Consider the following 22,422-nt stretch of genomic DNA (forward strand, 5'->3'; position numbering starts at 1 on the left):
GCACATCCATCTTATATATACAGTCTATGGTCACGACACAAGGACACTCCACACCTCAACTTTGATGTAGCTAAGAGTACTAAAAATCTGTGATATTAGAACCACTTACCTGCACTTCATTACTGTTACTCGCACTGATATGTGCAAAACAAAACCCAGAGTAATGCTTCTGGTCTAAAATATACAATTGGAAAGCAGATTTGTTAGATAATGTGATGTGGTCACATTATCGGGATATGATTCTCCTGAGAGGCGGTAATCACCATTACTAGCCAAAACACAGCAAAGGAAGAGACGTTACACGAGAGCTGCAATTTGCTGTAATTCTCTGAAGCTTTTTGGTCCATTTTGGTGTCTGGATGTTCAACAAACACACTTTTCTGCCTTTCTGTACATGTCTCGCGGACTTTCTGACTCACTCTCCTAAAAGAGGAGCAGTGGGAGGGAAATGATGGTACATCCAGTTACCTAATGCTCTCTGGATAATAACAGAACAGGCCGGACACTGTTTACAGCACTTTCAGAAAGATCTACTGTATTTAGACAAACAAAGATGGAGAACGAGAAGATGTGCTCACTAAACTCCATACACAATGGTACCAAATTATCCCCCGAGTATCCTGATGTACACACAGCCTACGGTGAGGACGCAAGGGAATAACTCGGAGTACTTCTCCCTGCCATCAGAGAAAACTGCTGTAAAATAAGAGTACTCACACGATTCAAACACAGAACAGCTTCACAGCGGCGTGCACACTAAAACTCTGGCACTGCCTGTCAGGCAGAGGCTGTATGAAACTCAAAGAGTGTTTGTCCTACATTCATTTTCAGGGACTCGCCCACACATTGCTGGATAAATGTGGTGCTTTATAAAAGGTAATCACCTTGTCTCTGCGTGCCCTCAGAACTCAGAAACAAAGTAAATACCTCACTTTTAATTATCAAGCAAATTATCTGCACCTATATCTAGACTGTGAGTTTCTCCAGCTGCTACAAACAGGCTGAATGAAGATCAGCGGTTTGTTACATGATGAGATGATGAGCCAAATAATCGATTTGCTGATCAACACCATTATTTGATCAGCCATTTACAGTTTCTTGAATTTGACAAACTGACTCTTTTTAATATGTTATGATTGGAAACTGTATATACACTCATTGGCCACGTCATTAGGTACAGTGGTTCAATTGCTCATTAATACAAGTATCTAATTGGCAAAGAAATTGGCATCAATTCAGTCCAGTCATGGAGACACGGTCAAAATCACCCGCTGAAGTTCAAACTGAGCATCAGAATGGGGAAAAAAAAAAAAAGGTGATTTAAGTGATGTGGAACATTGCATGGTTGGTCTGAATACTTCACAAACTCCTGATATGCTGTGATTGTCCCACAAAACCATCTCTGGGGTTTATAGAGAATTATCTGGTTGAAAATACCTTCGTGATGTCAGAGTTCAGAGGAGAATACCCAGACAGGTTTGAGCTGACAGGAAGGCAACAATAACTCAAATAACAATCAAGGTATCCAGAAGAGCATCTCTGAATGTACAGTGTGTTGAACCTCAAAGCTCATGGGCTACAGCAGCAGAAGGCCACACTTGATGCCACCCATGTCAGCTATGAACACGAAACCGAGGCTACAACTCACCAGAACTGGAGAATAGAAGATTTGTAAAACGTTCCCTGGTCTGATTTGTCTTGATTTCTACGGTAACATTAGGAGGATAGGGTCAAAATTTGGAGTAAACAACTTGAGAACGTGGCTCTACCCAGCCTTGTATCAACAAGTTCAGGTTGCTGCTGGTGGTTAATGTGTGTGGATATTTTCTTGGCACATTTTCGGCACATTAGTACCAACCGAGTATCATTTAAATACCACAGCCTACCTGAGAACTCTTGATGACCTTGTCCATCCCTTTATGACCAGAGTGTACTCAAAGCTCAGATCATCCACACTGGTTTCTATTGAAGTCTCAGTGTGAATGGGCTCCAGAGATCTTTGAGATGTGCTGGAACGGGAGATTCACATCATGGATGTGCAGCTGACAAATGTGCAGCAGCTGTGTGATGCTCTCATGTCAATATGGAAATCTCTGAGGAATGTCTCCAGAATGTTATTGGATCGATGCCATTAAGAAAAAAGCACCTCTGAAGACAAAAGAGATCCAACTCTTTAGTTAAAGCTTAAGCTAATTAAATATATTCCAGTTTAAATTCCTCTCTAATAATGGTTTAAAGGCTAATTAGTCAAAGCAATAGGAAATCTATCAAGCTTTTACTCTCTTGTAGGGGACAGCTGGTGTGAGTAGTGTGATAAATGTTCACACTATAGTCCAAGCTTTGGGATTTTCTAAACTTTTCAAAAGTATTAGCAAGCTCCTTAAAAAACCACAACATTTAAATAGATGTTTCTCTCACACACACACACACACACACACACACACACACACACACACACACACATAAAGGGCTGAGTTCAACCACTGAATCATGAAAACCTTTCCTCCGCACCTCTTAGTGTCACCGCTCATCTCGTCTAAAGAGCCTTTCAGAGCGAGAACAACAATACCCACTTGCAGTGCGTCCTGGTTTGGTGCCAGGCGTTACCCATGCTGAATACAGCTGCCAGTCAGGCCATTCAATGGTCTTTCATCGCAGCCTTAAACACCCTCATGAGTGTGTTTGTGTGACTGTGGGTTTTTTTTTGGAGGGTCTTGTAAGCATCACATTAATCAGTACTCTTAGCTGCGCCTTGGCAAGACTGGACAAATTACAAATATGCAATTAGCAAAGGAGAGGTGGCTGGAGAGAGCAGTTGCTGTTAGCTCTGCAATGTTCACGTACATTAGCGTATTAGCACCATCACTGAGTGATTCTGTGTGAGGGAGAGAGACAGCCCTACTGAGTTAATGAGGGTCGAGAGAGCCTCAAAACTAATAGTGAGAGCCAACTGCAAATACAAAAGAGCTTCTTCAAGCAAAGTGGGATATGTTTTGGCAAGAGTCACGTGGTTGACATCATCAGCTGAGCTAGCATGATTGCTAGTATGATTGCTAGCATGGTCATTTTCCAGCATGTGCCTTTCCAGCTCACTAATAGGTGTTTATAAACCACCAGACCACATAGACACGGATACGAGGACAAACCTACTGCTTTCTTTATCTTTAACCTCAGTAAACACTTTCCTGACAAATTTCTGATCTTAACAGCTCGTTTAAAGTCTTATTTAACACAGCATGATGTTGATTTTATGACTTATGGTCACTAATAGAACAAAACAGATGCTCAAGCAGGATATGATTAGGAGGAAATGCCACCATTAGCACTCAGAGCTCTTGGTTTCTCAGTCAGATCTCCATGTCGCTTATCTACTTTCAAAACTTTGTCTAGCACTGTGGTGGGGCGTGGTCTGCGGTCCCGTGCAGGGAGGGTGGACGCATCTGCACGGCATCCTTAATCACGCCCGCCGAGTTATAAACACAGGGACTCAGGGGTTGGGGTTTGTTGTGGTGGTGTGATGCAAATGTTAAATAAAGATGGCTCATAACACGGATTTGTGGTCCCGTCGTGCCTTAATTCCACCACAAGCACTTTTTAAAGTTATAAAGTGCTTCACAGTTTGGATAAAAACACATTAACCTCCTAGGACCTGGCGTCCACAGTTGTCTAGACCAAAATACTGCATTTTGCTCTACAAGGGCCTGATATCCACTTACGAGGACATTATGCTGCCACTGTTCTATCGAAATTTAAAATCAAAATCTTATTTTTGTCAAAAACAAAAATCAGGTTATTCTTTGTTTTTACATTCACCAGGTCCCAATCAGCCCAAATAGCAAAGAGAAATTAAAAATGCATGCCATGAAAGAGTTCGAGTCTTAGGAGGTTAAAAAGATTCATATATGCATATGATACAACCTCAAAAGCATGATCACCTCTGCTTTCAAAATAAGAGCGTGGAACACCTGATCAGATGATCGGACAGGCCAGCTGAAGATATAAGGTCTCAGCAGCTCTGCTGTATAAACTTTAGCCTGTTCATGTTGTGCTTTGCATGTAATTAATACATATTAATTTAAAAATGAATTCGGAATTTCATTAGAAAGCACTGAAAGGAAGCAACAATGAAGCTTCAAAATGGAACTTTGGAAACTAATGGTTAAGGCCTTCTTTTATATACAGTCTATCAATTTTCAATAAAATGAGCGCTAGCTTCGAAACACTTGGCTTTAAATCCATCCTTGCCTTTGATGTAGTAGTCTTCCACCGAGAGTCAACAAAAGAACACTTAACGCAACCATTTCACAATTTCATCCTTTCCTTCCTCTGCATTTCAGCATCAGCAGTTTTCTAACATCCCCCACAGGAACATGTGAGGCAGCTGTTCCTCTTAATCATTTACCCCCCCACCCTTCATTCATGTTTGTGAGGTTTCACTCGAGTGACTCAGATATCTGAAGTGATTTCACCCAGAATGGTCTTTTCTTCACTGACAGTGTGACTCTTCTTTCTCTTGTTTTGCTCCCTTTATATTCATCTCACTCTGCTCTGACTCCCTCATCCTCAGTCTGTGCAGCCAAATCTGTCAATGGTGAAGCATGAGGGGGCACTTTTCTCTCCCCATGAAGAGCATGAATGAGGTAAAACCATAAATAAAGGGAGACAAGGTGTTAAAATATGGCACTGCAAAAATAAGCAGCGATTCATCAAGAAAAAACCAACTAATATTTGGTGTAATCGTACATGTAAACAAACTCTGCCGTGCATCTAAAACGTTGCTGAATAATAATCACAGCACTTGCTCGCGCTGTGCTCGTTTGCTGTAAACTGCACAAAACGCACCCTCACTGTGCTCGCTGTTCTCCGTTCCCCGTCCTCTCTTATACAACAGTCTCACCCAAACTCACAAACATCAACATTTAACTTCTGAATAACCCTCAGAGTGTGAGAGCGTGTACGAGTGTGTATTTACGTGCAAAAACCAGTATCAGAACCACAGTGCATGTTAATGAGAGAGGGCTAATTCTTAATGCCTGTATAAATTAGCCTCACCATGGCAACAGCAGACAAAATGGGATGAAGTGTGTTACGTAAAACAACAGTTATGAGCCAACTGCCAAGAAGTAGGACACACACACATACACACACACACCCTCGTGTTACAGGGCCGAAGCTTTTAAAGCACCAAACCTGCATTTGGAGAAAAAAAGCTGTTGTTTTTTTTGGTATATCCTGAGCTTTTAAAGATGCTGCTTTCAATGTCATTCAACACATAAATACATCATTAAAAGTGACTGTGCTGCTTGTCATTATTTCCTTCTTTTCTTTTATCTCATTGTGCGTACAAAAACAGAAAGATATTAGAAAAACAAGAAAGGCAGGTGCTGATAACAATGCAGAAAGGCAGAAATATGTAAGATGATGCAGCAGTCCGGCTGAAACAGTCAAGTTTGTGATAAAACAAAACCAACTGAAGCGATCGGCGATGACTGGAAGTGAAGTAACATGTTCCAACACAGCCTGCAGGCTGCAAGCGTGTGCCTGAAAGCTGCGCAGTTATCCATGAGTCCAGGTTTGTATAAACTGGTTCAGTGAGGAGGGTAACTGCTGGTCTAGCTCCAAGCCGGGCTAAACTTGCTGCAGGCTGCAAACCCAGAGCCAAAAAAATAAACATGTTGTTTCCATCTATGATTTTCTTTTCCTGTTCACAATGAAAAACCAGGTGTGTCACATATGCGAGAGCATGTCAGCCCATCGAGAACAGGTAAAAAGGTTCAGGGTTAGCTGTGTTTTGGCTAATTTTGAGTGCTTGTTCCAGTACTGAGGGTGCACCAGACAAACTGCAATGTTCTCCATTGCAGTGAGTGAAAGAAGTCAAAACGGGAAGTAAAGCAATCAGATTTTTCTCCAGAAAGAATGAGCTTTTTCAATACGGAAGATCAATTCCACCAACATTTTTTGCCATCAATGAGTAAAACTCTCAGGTCAGGAATCTCAAAATTTCAACTTAATGACTCAAACTTCTGAGAAAAAACTTGATCTTTAGAGATGATTTAACAAAGAAATGTTCATATTTTATCCATATTTCAAGCTGTTGCAGCATCTTTCCTTGTATAATTTGGGACTCTCTGTGTCTCTGTCCTGATGTATCACTGAAATGGAAGTAAAATGTGACAAAATTGTACACGTGTGTCCCTTCAGCCCAGCTGAATCATCCATGAAGCAGTAACCTTTGCTGCTGAAACATTTAGCCATCTCAGAGGTGCAGAGGTGTTTACAGCCTGGAACAAATAAACAGTTTACCACATTTAAGTTTTGCTTCGCCTTCCCATCATGATATTATTGATTAATTATTAAGGCTTGATGTTACACCTTAAAGACTCTTTGAGCAAATGGTGGAGTTATTAAGGATTTGATCCAAGATGTCCAAGTTCTTCATCTGTCACTGGTCATTTGTAAATCACTGTTATATTAAATGAGACATGAAAAACAACAGATTTTAAGTTCACCTTGCTACCCGTGCTTGCTAGCTAACATGTTTGTACCATGAGCCATTAACTTCCCAAAATGCTACACACTGCAGATTAAAAACAGTGCTCCCCATCTTTTTAAATCGAGCCTTTATCACAAAACTAAAACTTTTCTGCATCTAATAAATAACTTTGTAACTACGCTCAAGGGTTACCTAGGCAACCGGAGCCTGGAATATCTGCCAGGGACCAATCGGTTACAATCAGGCCACATATCAATGGCAGTCAATTCAAATGCTCGTCTTCTGTCGCTGCTCACAGTCGCTGAATCTCAGCGGCGTTGCTGCCGCTCGCTTCCTACGTGGACACGTCTTTATAAGTAATATGGTACATTCCATGCATGTATTAGTTAGTTAAGATTAATTTCATGATGAAAGGGAACATTTATCACTGAATGTCCCGGAAAGAACAGGTTTTAAATCCAAAACTCCCTGCAGGTAAAATATGTGACACTGACAAATGTCCTTAACACACCGATGCATAATCACAAGAACAGCCATGTTTACGAACCTGAGCGGGGTGCACATGCAGATGTGAATCTACATTACTACACAGCACAAATCTCACGATATTGCTTCTTAACCCGATTCAGGATTTACACATTTACAGCTACTTTTACAAGGAAAAATGACTTCAGGAACAGGGAGCCTTATTATCCACAGTGCTGCAAAAGAGTGTGCGTTGCTCCCGAGGAGGAAGGTTTTATTCATCTTTACTGAAAAGGCTTCTCAAAGCTCACTATAAAGCTGGGAGGAAAGTGCTTTAAGATGACATTGTGGAGTAGAAAAATGTCATCTTTTGAGGTGCCGATGAAACACTTTTACTAAGCATGACTCTCACTTCAGTTTTCCCCACCAGCAAGAAACAATGGGTTAAACTACTGTCTGGTTGTAAGAATCCACTCCACTGAACTTCAACATCCTCCAGCTCACTGTTTAGATTCCAAAATCTAAAGTTTTAGTTTCGGCTCAGTCTCTCAGTCTCATGTTTTAGCTAATCAAGATCTCACAAAACAGCTGTCTGCTCTGAAACAGGAGAAAGAGTTCCATACAGACTCACTGGTGAACACAGTTGAGCACTCAGCAACATAAAAGCCAGAAATTTCCCATAGAAGAGGGGAAAGTGATGTTAAAGGGAAAGTGCTGCAAATGCATTCAGTCAAGTGCCCTTAAGTGGCTAAAAACAGTTATTACAGATTTAAAAAGAAGGATATTTTATGCTTTTCTTTACTTTCTGCCATATATATTTTGTTAAGACCACCAGTGTTTGTGCACGCAATCAGTGTGAGCCACAGCTCAGGATTCACACTGATTCAGTCTTTTTTTCTTGTCTTGGCCCTGCAAGGTGTCAGTCAAATAGAGGCAAGTCCCCAATATGTCCGTTTTAGCAGAGCAGCCCCGACCACTCGCTTCTGAGACCTTTTGTTTGCAAAGTGCAGCCAATCACAAGAAAGCTGGTTAAAGGGTCCATGTCCTTAAAGTGAAAGGGGTCCAAAACCAGGTGTTACCATAATGAACACAAAAAAAAAAAAACATAATTTAAAGCCCAATATGTATAAAACTAAGAAGTAAAAGAGGGGCAGCCAATCAGAAGAAACTTTGATTAAAAGAGCAGAGGAGGTAATTTATATATGGCCAGCAAAATAAATATGGATTAAATATGGTTTTCATATTCAGTCATCTGAACTCATTCTGCTACCTAGAAATTAACATATTAGGTCCCCTATAAAGTTTTATGTTAATGTTTACTTAAGACGAATATTTATATATTCAATTATTTTATTTTCTGATGATAAATATATAGAGATAATAGAGAAATTTAAACTTGTAGACGACAGGTATAAATCTCTAGTTTGTGTAATCCAATCTTACCAGCATGTTATACGAACCCTCACATCCAGAAAGAAGGAGGAAGGTGTAGTAAATAACACGACTGTGGGACAAATGGGAATTTGTAAAAAGCTTTGAACCTGAAACGAGAGATTGACGCTGTTATGACTGACCATCATGTGCAGGATCATAAACACCATTTCAGAGTCACCAGCCTGTGATTCCAGGAATCCGTCACACAGAGAAAAGAAAAGAAACAAAAACTTCGTGTGTGATGCTGGTACCTGGTGAGTCGTCTCCACATGTGCTCACAGGGCTCTTTTTCCCCCCTCAGCTATCTCTTTGAACGGCCACAATGGTGGAAATTCCAGAAAGAACATAAATGTTCAACATGACACCCAAACACACATGTAAAACAACACAGACTAACTCAGTTTGTTCAGGGAATCGATTTCTGTTTGGAGCGAGCAGTGAGACTATTCAACAGGAAGCTTCCACAAGAGCTCCAATTAGGGAGATAGCTCGCACTGATTCTTTTAAAATCAAAATTATACCAGGACAACAACAAATAAGCCGTTTTTACGGATGCTGGAACGATAACAACATGTTTTTCTTGCTGTTTATTCCTTATTTTGTTAAAGGAAAATGTTAAAGTGCAGCGATTCTTCATCAAACTATTTTTAAAGATTTAGCCAACGTAAACCTGATGTTATAAAACAGATATCACTGATAATTGTGGATGTTATCTTATCTGCAGCGTCACACACACACACACACACACACACACACACACACACACACACTGAATTTCAGCCAGTGCTAACATGGCTGATGATAAACTGATGCTTCCCTTCTCAATAAGAAAGACTGACTTCTCTTTACTCGTATCACTTCTGACCAAAAATAGTCTCTCTGCCTGAAATCCTGACCTAATTAGTAATTGGTGACGGATTTACTTAAAAAAAAAAGGGAAAAAAAGAAAAAAGCTTTACCAGGTCATCACTGAACTGATCTGGACCCTATAAATAATAAAAAGAATCAGCTGAGAGTCGACTCAGTCATCTGATGCAGTCAAACGCTTTATTGTGGGAAAGACTGGGAACTGGATGCAGTGCAGACGGGATGTGACGGTACTGTGGTGGCCTCTGTGTGTGTGTGTGTGTGTGTGTGTGTGTGTGTGTGTGTGTGTGTGTGTGTGTGTGTGTGTGAGAGAGAGAGTTTTAGAGCGAGAGAGGGGGGAGGCCAATGTCAGCTCTATCACAAACTCACCACGGAAACACAGCACTGGCAGGTATTTTAAGTCCATATCGACCCGATCTATTCCCGATTTATCGATGTGTGAACTAATCAGTTATTAATAGATTTATTTATATCTGTCAGAAAAGTCAAAGATCATTTCTCTCCACCTTTTCACAACATTTAAAGACACCTGCGCCGCTTCAGACACCAGTGTGTGCGCCAAAATCTGCCCAAAAAAATCAGTAAGATGCGAATTTGGTCACTCCACTCCAATTATAAGTCATCAGGGTCCTCACGGCGCACGGGAAAAATTAAGAGCAGGATATGAAGTGGAATTTGACCAGATTAACTGAGGCGTGTGGGGCCTGAGGTTACATTCAGGCATTTCAGCAGGAGGGTCGTGCTGCAATCACTGTAAGCCTTAACAGTGAATGCATCCAGATTAATGATCTAGAAGATTCAGTCAAAAATCACTGAATGCTGCAACAAAATGAAGTACCTCAACAGCACAGCCACAGTGCGTTTGCTGCTGAGCTCATACAAGCTCACCTAACTTGATTGCAGAGTATTAATAAACCCACCCATCTGTGATGCTTAGTCAGAAATGACACAGATGGCACGGACAGGAAACGCTGCGTCTTAACAACATCACCCTACGCTCTGACAAAGAAAAAAAAAGGCTACATATGTTTTAACCAGGTGTTTGTTCTTCATGACGCCGACTGATCTATCGGCACAGCAAGAGAGCGAAAACATTTTCCTCGAAATCAAAAAAGGGGAGCAGCACAGAAGATTAAGCCCCACGTTGTCTTCTTCTACATGTAAATAAAAAGGTACGCTTGATTAACATATCAGTGCGCTCTGAATGTGTGTCAGCATGAGAACCCGTTCCCTGCTTCCTCTGGTCCTTTGATTTGTCCGTCATGCGATGGCTCCGACTGAAAGTGGCCACCTATGCCGCAGCGCTGGAATGCAGTTACCATACAAAACAGGATTATTCAGCTTATTTCAGCTCCATTTGTTATTTTCAGTGGGAAAAGACAACAATGTTTTCACCGCTGGCAGCTGCTGTGGTAACACGATCTCAGAGTATCGCACAGCCATGTGTGAATCAGCCAGTCAGCGACAGGGTTTGCCACTGTGTCAGCTGTGAGGTGCAACATTTCTCTGGACTTATTACTAACAACGGGCCGAGATCAGGCCTGCTGACCCGAGTTATCACCGCTTATTAATGTTTAATAGGGTAAAAAACTGCACACAGTGATATATTGCTTAGGAGAAAAAAGAAATTTATGCAACATCTGACCACATTTTCTCTAAGAAAACAAGCAAAACATGACCTACATCCATAAAGCACATGCTTTCTGGCTATATTTGTTTCATAATACAACCATATGCCCATACTCTACCTCTCTCTCTCTTACCAGCAATGCATTCAAATCTGTGGGTGTATTTCACAAACAGAAGTCATGGTGGATTTCTGTTCCATTCATTCCTCCTGTTGCCTTGAGTTAGCCATTACTATAATGTTAACGACACAAAAACTTACTCAGCGGCTGAATGAAAGAGAAAAATCACACTGTGCGGGATTTAAAAAAAAAAAAAAAAAAAGGCTAATGGAAAATGACAGAAAAAGAACATCATGTCCCTGAAAGCAACTTTCTCTGGTGCAGAAACACACTGAAGAGGAGAACTTTCCTTTCCCTCTAAAGTGTTATTTCACAGTTGGATACTTCAAGTTAACGTGGAGATTTCTGCACTGCTTATAAAGGAGATTCAGTAAGGAGCAGGGCAGCTTTTACAACCAGTGAACGCTATAATACATGGGTCCGTTTATGTGCTGATGTGTGACGTGTTAAAGTTTTGGTACTGGGTGTAGCTCAGAGAGTCGCTGTATGACAACAAAAGCGAAAAGATGACTCAGACGCTCACAGAGAAGCGCGTGGATGGTGCTGCAGATGCTACAGACAGGCAGCAGAGACGCTGCATCACCATCCATCGCACCAGGCATCGCATGAACTCGCTCACCTGCTCACACCCAAGTCTCTCCACGCACAGATGTTTCACAAAGCCCACATCTGGTCCAGCTGTGATCTCCTGTACGGATAACTGACATTTATTTTATGATTTCTTCTTTTTTATTATAGTGCGGCAGCTTTTATCTGCAGCCTGAAGCAGAGGATGAGCAGGAGAGAGGTGAGCGCGTGCGCTAAAGGTCAACAGCGCCGAATTTTATGTCTTTGATACAGTAGCACTTTAGCCAACGCAGTTAGAAGGCAAAACATTTACAAGGGAAGGAAAAACTCTCTGACCTTTCTCAGCTGCTGATTATTTATTGATGGTAAATGGTGCCACTGACCACTTAAAGAACTTTTGGTGTTAAAGTGCCGTCCATTCTATCTCCCTCGGGAATTTTCTGCCGTTTACATCTGCGCTGTTTACATTCCACCAGATGCTAATGCTAAGCTAGCGTTAGCACAATTGAGCAGCAGCATCAATAACAGCCTGGTAGCACACCCGGACAGTGTCTTTATTGCGGCTGGGGATTTTAACCACGCGGACCTGAAATCTGTACTTCACAATTTCCACCGTAATGTGAAGTGTGCTACCAGAGGAGATAGAACGTTGGACCAGGTGTACACCAACATGGCGAATGCGTACAGAGCCCAGGCTTATCCCCACCTGGGTCTGTCAGACCATCTCTCCCTTCTGCTACACCCAATATACACACAAAAGATCAAGAGCACTGGGATTACAACCAAAACCGTGAGAACATGGCCGCAGGATGCTATTCCGATGCTTCAGGACTGTTTCCACTGCACAGACTGGGATGTATTCAAGGTGCAGGACACTGACAATCGTGTCGCATTGGACAGTTACACCTCCACTGTCTTGGACTACATCTGTTTCTGTGTGGACAATGTAACAACTTGGAAACGATTCCGTGTGTTCCCTAATAATCCACCCTGGATGACACACGGAGTTCAACAACTTATTCGAACAAGGAACAACGCTTTCAAATCCTGGGACCAGGAGGCATACAGTGCTGCCAGGGCCAACCTGAGAAGAGGCATCAAGACTGCCAAGCAGCAGCACAGGAGGCGTATCGAGGCCAGGTTTGAGAACAACACAAACCCAAGGCAGGTCTGGGAGGGCATCAGGGCTATCACGGACTACAAAAGAAGAACACCATCACCCTCAGCCGACAGTTCTACTCTGGCTGAGGATCTAAATCTCTTTTATGCCCGTTTTGACAGGGAGAACACCGACCCTGTCCTGTCCCCTCTCCCCTCAACCGACCCTTCTCCGGTCCTGAGCACTCATGAGCTGAGGCGTGTGTTCCGGAGCATTAACACCAGGAAGGCGGCCGGGCCGGATGGAGTGCTGGGCCAGGTGCTAAAAGACTGTGCTGCGGACCTGGCGGACGTCTTCACCTCTATATATAACACCTCGTTGTCCTGTTCACTGGTACCATCCTGTTTCAAAGCAGCAACCATCGTTCCCATCCCAAAACAGTCAAATGTCACATGTCTGAACGATTTCAGACCTGTGGCACTCACCCCCATTCCCGCCAAATGCCTGGAGAGACTGGTCATTAAACACATAAGAGCTGCTTTTCCACCATCCCTGGACTCGCACCAGTTTGCATACAGGGAGAACCGGTCAACCGAGGATGCGATCGCCACAGTGCTGCACACATTACTGAAGCACTTGGAACACAGGAACACCTATGCACGGCTCCTCTTTGTAGACTACAGCTCGGCTTTTAATACCATCCGGCCATACAAACTCCGTCCCAAACTCCACCAACTGGGACTTAACTCCTCTCTGTGCAACTGGATTGTGGACTTCCTCACTAACCGTAGACAGAGTGTCAGAGTGGGTAAGAACACCTCTTCCACCCTTGTGGTCAACACCGGTGCCCCTCAGGGGTGTGTTCTGAGCCCTCTGCTATACACTCTCTTCACCCATGACTGTATTTCCTCCTGCGCGTCCAATCTCATTGTTAAGTTTGCAGATGACACTACAGTGCTCGGACTTATATCCAACAATGATGAGACAAACTATAGGACAGAGGTGCAACAACTAGAGTCATGGTGCCACGACAATAACTTGGTCTTAAACACCAAAAAGACCAAGGAGATCATTGTAGATTTCCGGAAGAGGGGTCATAACAACCATCTGCCTCTCTTCATTGGCAGTGAGGCGGTGGAGAGGGTGAGCAGTTTTAAATTCTTGGGGGTAACTGTGACCGAGGACCTGTCCTGGGGCAACCATATCACCTCAGTTGTACGGAAGGCCCAACAGCGCCTCTACTACCTGAGGAGACTGCGGAGCGCACACATTCCCAGATCTCTGATGTTGAACTTCTACAACTGTGCCATCAGCAGCGTTCTGACGTATGGATTTCTAGTGTGGTTCCCCAGCTGCACCAAGGCCGATCAGCAAGCACTCCAGCGGGTGGTGAAAGAAGCTGGCAGAATTATTGGAACAAGTCTGCCAGAGATCAGTAATATCTTCCCCACTCGCTGTCTGAGGAGGGTGCACAGTATCCTGCGGGACCAACATCACCCTGCGCGCCACCTTTTCCATCTGCTGCCCTCAGGGAGAAGGTACAGGTCTATACAGGCCAGAACATCCAGACTGGCCAACAGCCTGTATCCACAGGCTGTGAGGCTCCTGAACTCTCTGCCCCCCTCTCACGGACAATAACCATATCCAACTTCTTAATAGCAATGAACTGGTCTGCATTGGTGCATCATATCTTTATTCTCTTCCCCCTCCTGCCCCCCCCCCCTCTTTCTTAAATAGATAACTATCATATCTGATATCATATCTCACAGTACAATAATATTGAATGGGTTGCATTGTTGTATTTTGTCATGTTTCTCAGGTCTTTGTCTGAATTTCTACGAACATTATTGCTAAGGATTGTCTTATTGCATTGGAGTCACACTGGGTTAAATATGTACACTTGGGTTTTAAGGGGTATTTATTATTTTCTTCTTTTTTTGGGGTTGTATGGAAGCCCCAAACGCAATTTCATTGTTCTTGACAATGACAATAAATAAATAAATACTAAATACTTTTACACTACTTAGACATGCAGAGCGGAGGAGCCGAGGATCAGTCACCAGACTGGAGGACAACCTGCTGAACCTCCTGAGCTAGAGTTGCAACAATCGCAGTCTGAAAGACTTGTAAGAATCATGAGCATAGATGAAACACTCTGAAGGCTGATTGATTTTTTAAATCTATAAAGCAAGTCATGATTTTAAGTAAACTAAAAGCAGGAGCGCTGGTTTAGCTCACTGGGTAGAGCGGGTGATAAAGCCATGGATAAAGCTAATGCAGAGGCCTTGGGCTTGAATGCACCCCGAGGCCATTTACAGCACGTCTTTCCTGTCCTATTGCAGCAAGAGTTAAAAAAATCTCCTAATATATATTGCAGAGAAAGATATTGTATGTAATGCCAGTATTTTCTTACATCAACAGGATTATCAGATCCCACAATTCCCATAATCCAACTTGATTTCCCTCAGCTTCCAGCCTGGTTTTCTTCCTAAAACCATAGCTATCCTCCCCATGTGTGCAGTTCAGTTCTCCTAAAATGCTGAATAGATTTTTAACAATCAGTTCAAAGATAACTGCATTCTCAGCTGTTGTAATGTCAAAAAAACATCATTACCACACTGAACGTATTTTGAGTAGCAGGTTTCAGTCATCCTTACAACGATTCCCCTCAGGACGAAGGAGTTACACATTCCAACCCCTTCTTCACCTTCTTAAGTCATCTGTCACCGCACAGCTGTGTGTCACAGACGCCCTCAAGCAGCTGAGTAATGGAAACGCCCACTTCAGGATGCCTTAAGTTGCAAAGATGTCTGTGACAAGATGTAATCACACGCATGCGGGAAAAAAAGGGTGCGAGATAGCTCACCAACGAGCAAAGACTGGAGGCAGGAGGCAGAGAAGACAAGTGCAGCTGAGAGATTCATCACCCTGGTAGGCCAGAAACGCTGACAGCTCATGCACGACTTTCTATCAGTAACTATGAAGAAAACTGTCAGGACTGCTGGCACCGGATGTGCCACCAATCTGTTAGCCTCATGTTGTCATGCTGTCAAAACAAAGACCCAGACATGAAAAGATCACGACACACACACAGACGTGAACCAACAGAGTGTCATCCAGCTGCTGGACTGCTGCAGAGGAAGCACATCAAACACCAAAACAGACAGATTATCAGCTTAGGACGCTAAAACGCTTATGACAATCATAACGCTGCTACTACCAACTGCTGCGGCCAGAGGTGTGTGTGTGTGTGTGCCAGTGTGTCTGATATCATGGATCTCCCATGACGTCTCGTGCAGAGCATGCAGCATGTGGTGCACACCTCACAGAACAGTAACGCAGATGTGGGGGAGGATTACCTCAGACAGACACACGCCAAGCTGATCTGCTCAGAAACAACAGGAGGAGGGGGTGAGAATGGGTTCAAACACCCTACCATAAATTCCTCATCTGCATCTACGCAGGAGGGCACAGAAAGGACAGGGGGGTAAATAGATGTGGTGGAGGAGGGTGGAGAAAGTGCCAGAGAAAGGAGGGATGGAGGGAAACTGATAGAAAAACACAATAATATAGATGGAAAACCCAAAGGGATGCCGAGCAAGCACTCAGCCTGATTGATGCCCCCCCACATACACACACACACAGAGCTGGACACTTATTAGGTCCATTAGCGGCACATAATTGTTCCGGTTTTCCATTTTTCATACATCACCACTTCTTACTCGTGTGGTCAGGAGAAAAACAAAAACAAAAACATACAAAGAAAAGTACACACAAGCCTGTGTGTGTTGTGACTTTAATGGGATATAACAGGTTGGCGCTTCTGCACTATTATCCACAGTCATTGTGTTTAAGCTGCACTGTTCTCAACACTGGCCTAAAGAGCTCTGATGTGTCTTTAGGCAGCTCAGTCCTCTGTAGCGATTCTATAGGCTAATCTTATTGTAGCTCCGCTCATTAATAAGCCAGCACTGGTTTCAGTGTCTCTCTTAGAGGGACGAGTGAAGCAGAGTGAAAGAAAAGACAAACAATGCTGTGACACTGTGACTGAAAATGGTCACAGGAGGCAAAAACTGAGTCGCTGTAATGAAGCAGACTGTCAGAGGGGCCGTGGTGTCCACCTCAAACTCCCATCAGGCCCTCAGACACAAACCAATGAACGCTGATCGTATTATTTATATAAAAAGGTTAATGCAGCATGTCTGCTTTTAATACAGTTGACTAAAAGCTACACAAGATTAAGGTTTTACTATATTGATGTTATATTCCATATTTTTATGAGCTTCCAGACCGTCACGGTGTCCAACAATCATCCTCTTGTGCTTTAAATCAAACAAATGCGGCTCTGTGATCAGATTTTCTTAAAGTCATCTATGGTTGCGAAAAGCGGAATTAAATGGGTATAAGTATTAACCCCCATTTATGGCATTTGGTATTGGAGAAATTAAGAATTTCTTAATTTCTTACTACTGATAAGTAGTGGTGTGCGATACTGCATATTTTGGTATCGGTGCGATACCAAGTAAATATGGGCCAGTATCGCCGATACCAATACTTTTCCATAAATAATTTTATATGTTTTTTTATGTTTATATAAATTGGTAGTGTTTACCTGACAAGCTTTCTACAAATCCCACATTTTGCTGCTGTCTCATTTTCGACTTGAAAATACAGCCACAGGGCGCTACTCTTCTTCTTTCTTCTGTTGCATTTTCTCTGTGCTGATGAACCGAAACCACAGAATTGCAAACAGGAGCGGAACCTAAAGTAAAAAATCGATCTCACCAGGCTAGTATCAATCTGATACCGATACCGACTTGGTATCAATACAATCGATATTTGGATCGATCCGCCCAACACTACCGAGCACTAGTACCATCAAAACCTTAAGGACACCCATCCTTTTATATGACAGAAGAAAGAAAAAGTATAGCAGGTCCATTTTAAGGTGAAAGTATACAATCCCACCTTGTGGTACATGAAATTCTTCTAAACAAGCTCTCCCTTCCTAGAAAGCCCAGGATGGACACCCATCAAAGCTGTCAGGGAGTGACCTAGACGTCAGTGACATTTTAGGCATCATTACCTCACGATGTTTGATCTGGCAGGACGTCCAGCTGAGGCTGGTGAGTATTTAAGTTCTGCAAAATAAATAATTAGTCAAAAATGAAATTGTAAATATAAACGTAAAGCGATACGACATCAATAACTGAGCGACTTTTCAAAAAAAAGTCTATCTGCTAATCGTGGTGTAACCACCATCAAAGTGACCTCCAGTAGTGACTCTTCCTGTCCAACTTAAAGTTCCTCTCTTATCTCATCTGACCCCGCCCCCCCCACCTTCCCCGAGGATACCATCACCCTCCACCACTCCTCATTCCTTCCAGCTGATCCCTTCCCTCTGCCTCAGTCAACCCTCCACTCCCTCCACATACCACTTAACCCCAGTGTAACAGCTTATGACCCACCTTCTTGACACCAGAGTTCCCAGCTAACATGAAAAACCTCCCACACACCCCCTCTGAGGAGGCAGTGATTGTAGGGCCAGGCATGTTGGAACAGCCTAATAAGACTATCATCCTGAGATAACCTCTGACTTACAGCTGGCAGCTTTATCTCACTCCACATCCTAAATGGAGGTTTATCTCAGTTAGCTCAGCATGTGATGAAGCTCTTTACACAAACAGACATTTCTGCTAAACTTTGGAAAGTTACAAAGAGACTCTGTTACTAAAATAACACTAGACTGGATGTGCTCTGAAAACAACTGTCATCTACAGTATACCAGTGATCAGAATGACCCATTTTCTCCACAGGGAGCATTCAAGTTTCATCAAAGGACCGGAAAAAAAAATCTGCCTCTTGCAAGTCACGGTTTGTATCACAGCAGCTTCCCAGACGCAGGTTAAAAATGGAAGTCAGGATGAACTCAGCAGGAGTTTTGAGACTTTATTCTTCAAGTCGTCCTCAATATCAAACTTCTTCAGAGCGTTCGGAGCGTCAAAAGACTCCAATTGGATTCATTTCCTTCCACTGGGACTTGGAGAGCTTTAACTTTCTGCAGCCTACGGTCCTTAAGAAATAACTATCAGCTGTGAAAACTTCAAGGAGGCACTCCTCCTGTAAGAATGCAAGGCCTTCGTTTCCCCCAAAAAAACCACATATATGCGCACAGATGGAAAAACATATGTAGGTGCATGTAGTGAATACAAGCACCCACACACACACACACACACACACACACACACACATGCAATATTCCTGAGAAGTACAAGTGGGTCTACTTAGGAAGAAAAAGGTCAAGTGCGCCATGTGTGAGACGCTGATAGACTTAAAAGCACTAAAATACTGTGTTCACAATGGACTACCAGGTCATGCTTATCCTGTTTTGGCATTTGCATAACCTTCATAATGCGCTTCTGTTGAAGTATCTACATGAGGCGGTCAGTGAGGTCACACCATGGTAGAAAAATCAGCATAGTGACCAATACGTTGATTTAAAGAAGATTTGCTTTTAGCCCTTAAGTATGAAAGTGATCCCAGAGCTGAAAAAGAAGCCAATGAACAAGTGCTGAAACATGTAGTTCCTTAAATGACCACTTGAATGATCACTTTTGTTAATAACTGTACAGGGGTGACTATTTTTTACTGCATAAAGCTTAAAGTTTGGCATTATCCAGAACGTGGATGCTTAGGGTAGCCTGTGTTTGCTGTTGTCTCAGTGAAACTAACTTCTTATTTTAGATCACAGTAAGTAACACGCAGACTTTGTTAGCCCAGCTAGCTAGTGGTTGCTGATAACTTGCCAGGTTTAGCCTCTCATTCACTTACAGACACTCATAAAAACAAACAAACAAACAAACCAATACAAGTTTGAGTCGTCCAGATTTTCAAATTTGAAGCTTCAAAACAGTATTTCTAAACAAATGGGTGATGTCATGTTAGTTACATCATCTATATACAGTCTATGTAGTAAACTAGCTCTCTCTTTTGGTTTTGAAATACAACCTATTATCAGATTTATTGGTTTTTATGACTAATATTTCTTTAGTATCTTCATAACGATACAAAAAAACCATCACAAAGAAATATTCTCTGCAGCACTACAAACAAAACTTCAAAACCTTATTTGAATGGTTTGATAAGTTGACAAGATAATTACAGTTTACTAAAATTAACAGCAATTAAATTAAAAACTTTGCCAAGAGTTTGGGCTTGGTTTCGATTTTTGAAATGGTGTTAGAGGGCTGCTGCTCAATAAAAAAATAATGTTGATGATCGACACTAACTTGAGATGGTTAGATTTTTTTCCAAGCAACAATGCCAAACTTTCTTTGGAAACGGCTTCAAAACCATAAACATACTTCCTTGTTTTATCTGATAGTGAACTGAATATCTTTGGGTTTTTAACTTCTGGTCAGATTTAAAGAAGAGTGACATCTAATAAATCTCTGGGCTCTGTGAAACTGGCAGCTGTCCCACTTAGTTGACACCAACGCTGCAGTGTTGTGTTTTGGTAGTTGAGGGGAAAACCCAACAAAATGACAGAGCCTCTGAATTTCCTCCAAACCACACAGTCATAATTCCTTTAATGAGGCTTTTGGAGAGAAAGAGAAGGAAATGAGTGCATGTGGGTGTGCTTGCCCCTGCATGTGTGAGACTCAGAAAGTGAAAGCTGGAGAGAGAGAGGGGGGAGAAAAAGGAGGGACGGTTGAGGCAGCAGATGCGGGGAATGAAAAGCTGGTTGTGGTAAAGTGGAGAGAAGGTGAGGGGGGGAGCATGTGTGAGAGTCTGGGAACAGACGCTGGTCCTGCATCCCCGCAGCCCATCTCAGCTTGGCACAAACACCCTACCCCTCGTCTCCAGCCCCCTTCAAACAGCTTAACCACGGCCCAAACAGCCTGGCAGCGAAGCAAAGCACTTCCACTTAACCATATCAAAGTCAGCCTGGCGCTGCACTGAAAGAGCATTTAGCCCTGGAAAAAAAAAAGAAAGCCCTATTCCTCAGAAACGGCATGAGCAGCCAGGATGGACGTCTGCGTGGTTTTATAGGCAGCCAATTTTCATGTTGTTTTGTTGTTATTTATATGTGTGCTGGAGATGGCTTTGAACTGAAGACTTCTGATTGCCTGAAGAACCTTTTGATCAACTTGGAGGACACGCAGCTGAAGAGATAACGTCAGCTCAGTTGGAAAGCCTTTAAACAGGGCTAGATTTTTAAAATTCGAGGAAATTCATGCATCCCTCTGGGTTAGAGGGCCCAGGAAGCAGCAATCTGGCAGGTAGAAACCTGCTAACTACTGGCAATGTCTTCTGACAGAACAGTCAGGGCTCACTTCACAGACAGTTCCTCCTCAGCGCTGCTGCTGTTCCATTTATCTGCTCTGGTTCAGCTGGAAGATCCACCGTGGGTGGTTTCAGTGGACAATGGATGCCCTATGACCCTGCCTCATCCCCAACAAACCCAGAGATGCATTTGTAAAAATCACTGGCCTGATTCTGGCATTTCACTTGCACTGAGTCCCAACACGTGTGGATGCTGCGATAATACAATTTTAAACCTAGTTTGCATGCTTCCAATCAACACTGATCACAGCGGATCATCTGTCAGAAGAACAGAGTGACACATGACACAAAGAGCCGCGCACGCACATGTTCGAGGCTAAATATACTCTCCGTTTTACAGTGTCGGAGTTCAATTTCCTGAAGTTGTTTATTTTCAGAAAAGCGTGAAGCCCCCAAAACAAATTATTATTCTATAAGTTTAATTATGTGATCTAAGAGATTTATGTAAGGGGTTGAAAATGAAATTATTATAGGCTTCCGTACGTTTATCCTCCACTAAGCTTCATCCTCAGTGAAATCAATTCACGCGTTGCCTTGATCCACTAACCCAGTGCCCGGGGGAATCAGCCTTCCTCCACAGTGGGAGAGGAGTTCCCCTGAATGAGCGCACCACACCAAACCACGAGCCTATTTTGTTCCCGGTTTAACCCTCTGTGAAGTAGCACCGAACAATGCTTCAACCCACCTCTGGAAAAACTTCACGACAGCGGCTCCTCAGCGGCGTCTCCGACCGTCTACCTGCGCCTCTCCATCCATGCGTAAGAAAAAAATATATATATAAAACACAAAAGTGATTTCTCGCTTTCTGCGCGGAGGGTTTTAGCACCGATTCAGTGACAGTTCAGAAAATCTCATTCCCAGAGAGACGGACCAGCTGCCCGGTTGAGTGATGGATGATCGTCGCTTTATTTTTCACCCCCCCCACCTCGACGAACAGTCGTCGCGGCTCCGACCAGAGCAAACACTGAGCCCACTCACACATTCCAGTTTGTGTTTGCAGCGCTCCTCCTGAACAGCGACGGCCAATCAGAGGCGGAGGATGTCACGGGGAGGGCGGGGTCGATCTTTTCTGTACCCTAACCACGGCTGAAGAATGACCCCCAACTCCATCGTGTGGCGGTGGGGGTGCCCGTACGTGCATTCATTTACGCGTCTCTCCCTTTGTCTCCATCTCCGAAAATGAACGAGCTGTATTATCGTGAGTTTCAAAGACTGAATACTTCTGTTATTTAATATCTCACCTTGATAACCCTGCAAAAGGTGGCCCATATCAGCTGAGATCATATTATTGCACAATTTTGCAGACTTCTTTTGGTGCTTTTTATTGGCTATAATCTACAAGCTAACACTCATACAGACATCAGACAGGGTTACTGCACTGTACGCGCATTGGTTGATGTCTC

General features: G+C 43.0%; 1 protein-coding gene across 3 annotated transcripts in view; it reads right to left on the reverse strand.

The window, feature by feature from the left end:
• ripor2 (RHO family interacting cell polarization regulator 2) overlaps positions 1-21,996 on the reverse strand; it is a 56,675-nt gene extending 34,679 nt beyond the window's left edge. For 2 of the 3 annotated variants that reach the window (XM_080862932.1, XM_080862930.1), the window contains exon 1: positions 21,705-21,996. The gene's annotated coding sequence lies outside the window, so the exon portion shown is untranslated. Of the gene's footprint in view, positions 1-17,759; positions 17,816-21,704 lie in introns of those variants that run through there. The other variant, XM_080862931.1, reaches the window with a different exon arrangement.
• Between the last annotated feature and the right edge of the window lie 426 nt (positions 21,997-22,422).

The sequence above is a fragment of the Rhamphochromis sp. 'chilingali' genome, assembly GCF_963969265.1.
Source record: "Rhamphochromis sp. 'chilingali' genome assembly, chromosome: 17".
Lineage (NCBI taxonomy): Eukaryota > Metazoa > Chordata > Actinopteri > Cichliformes > Cichlidae > Rhamphochromis > Rhamphochromis sp. 'chilingali'.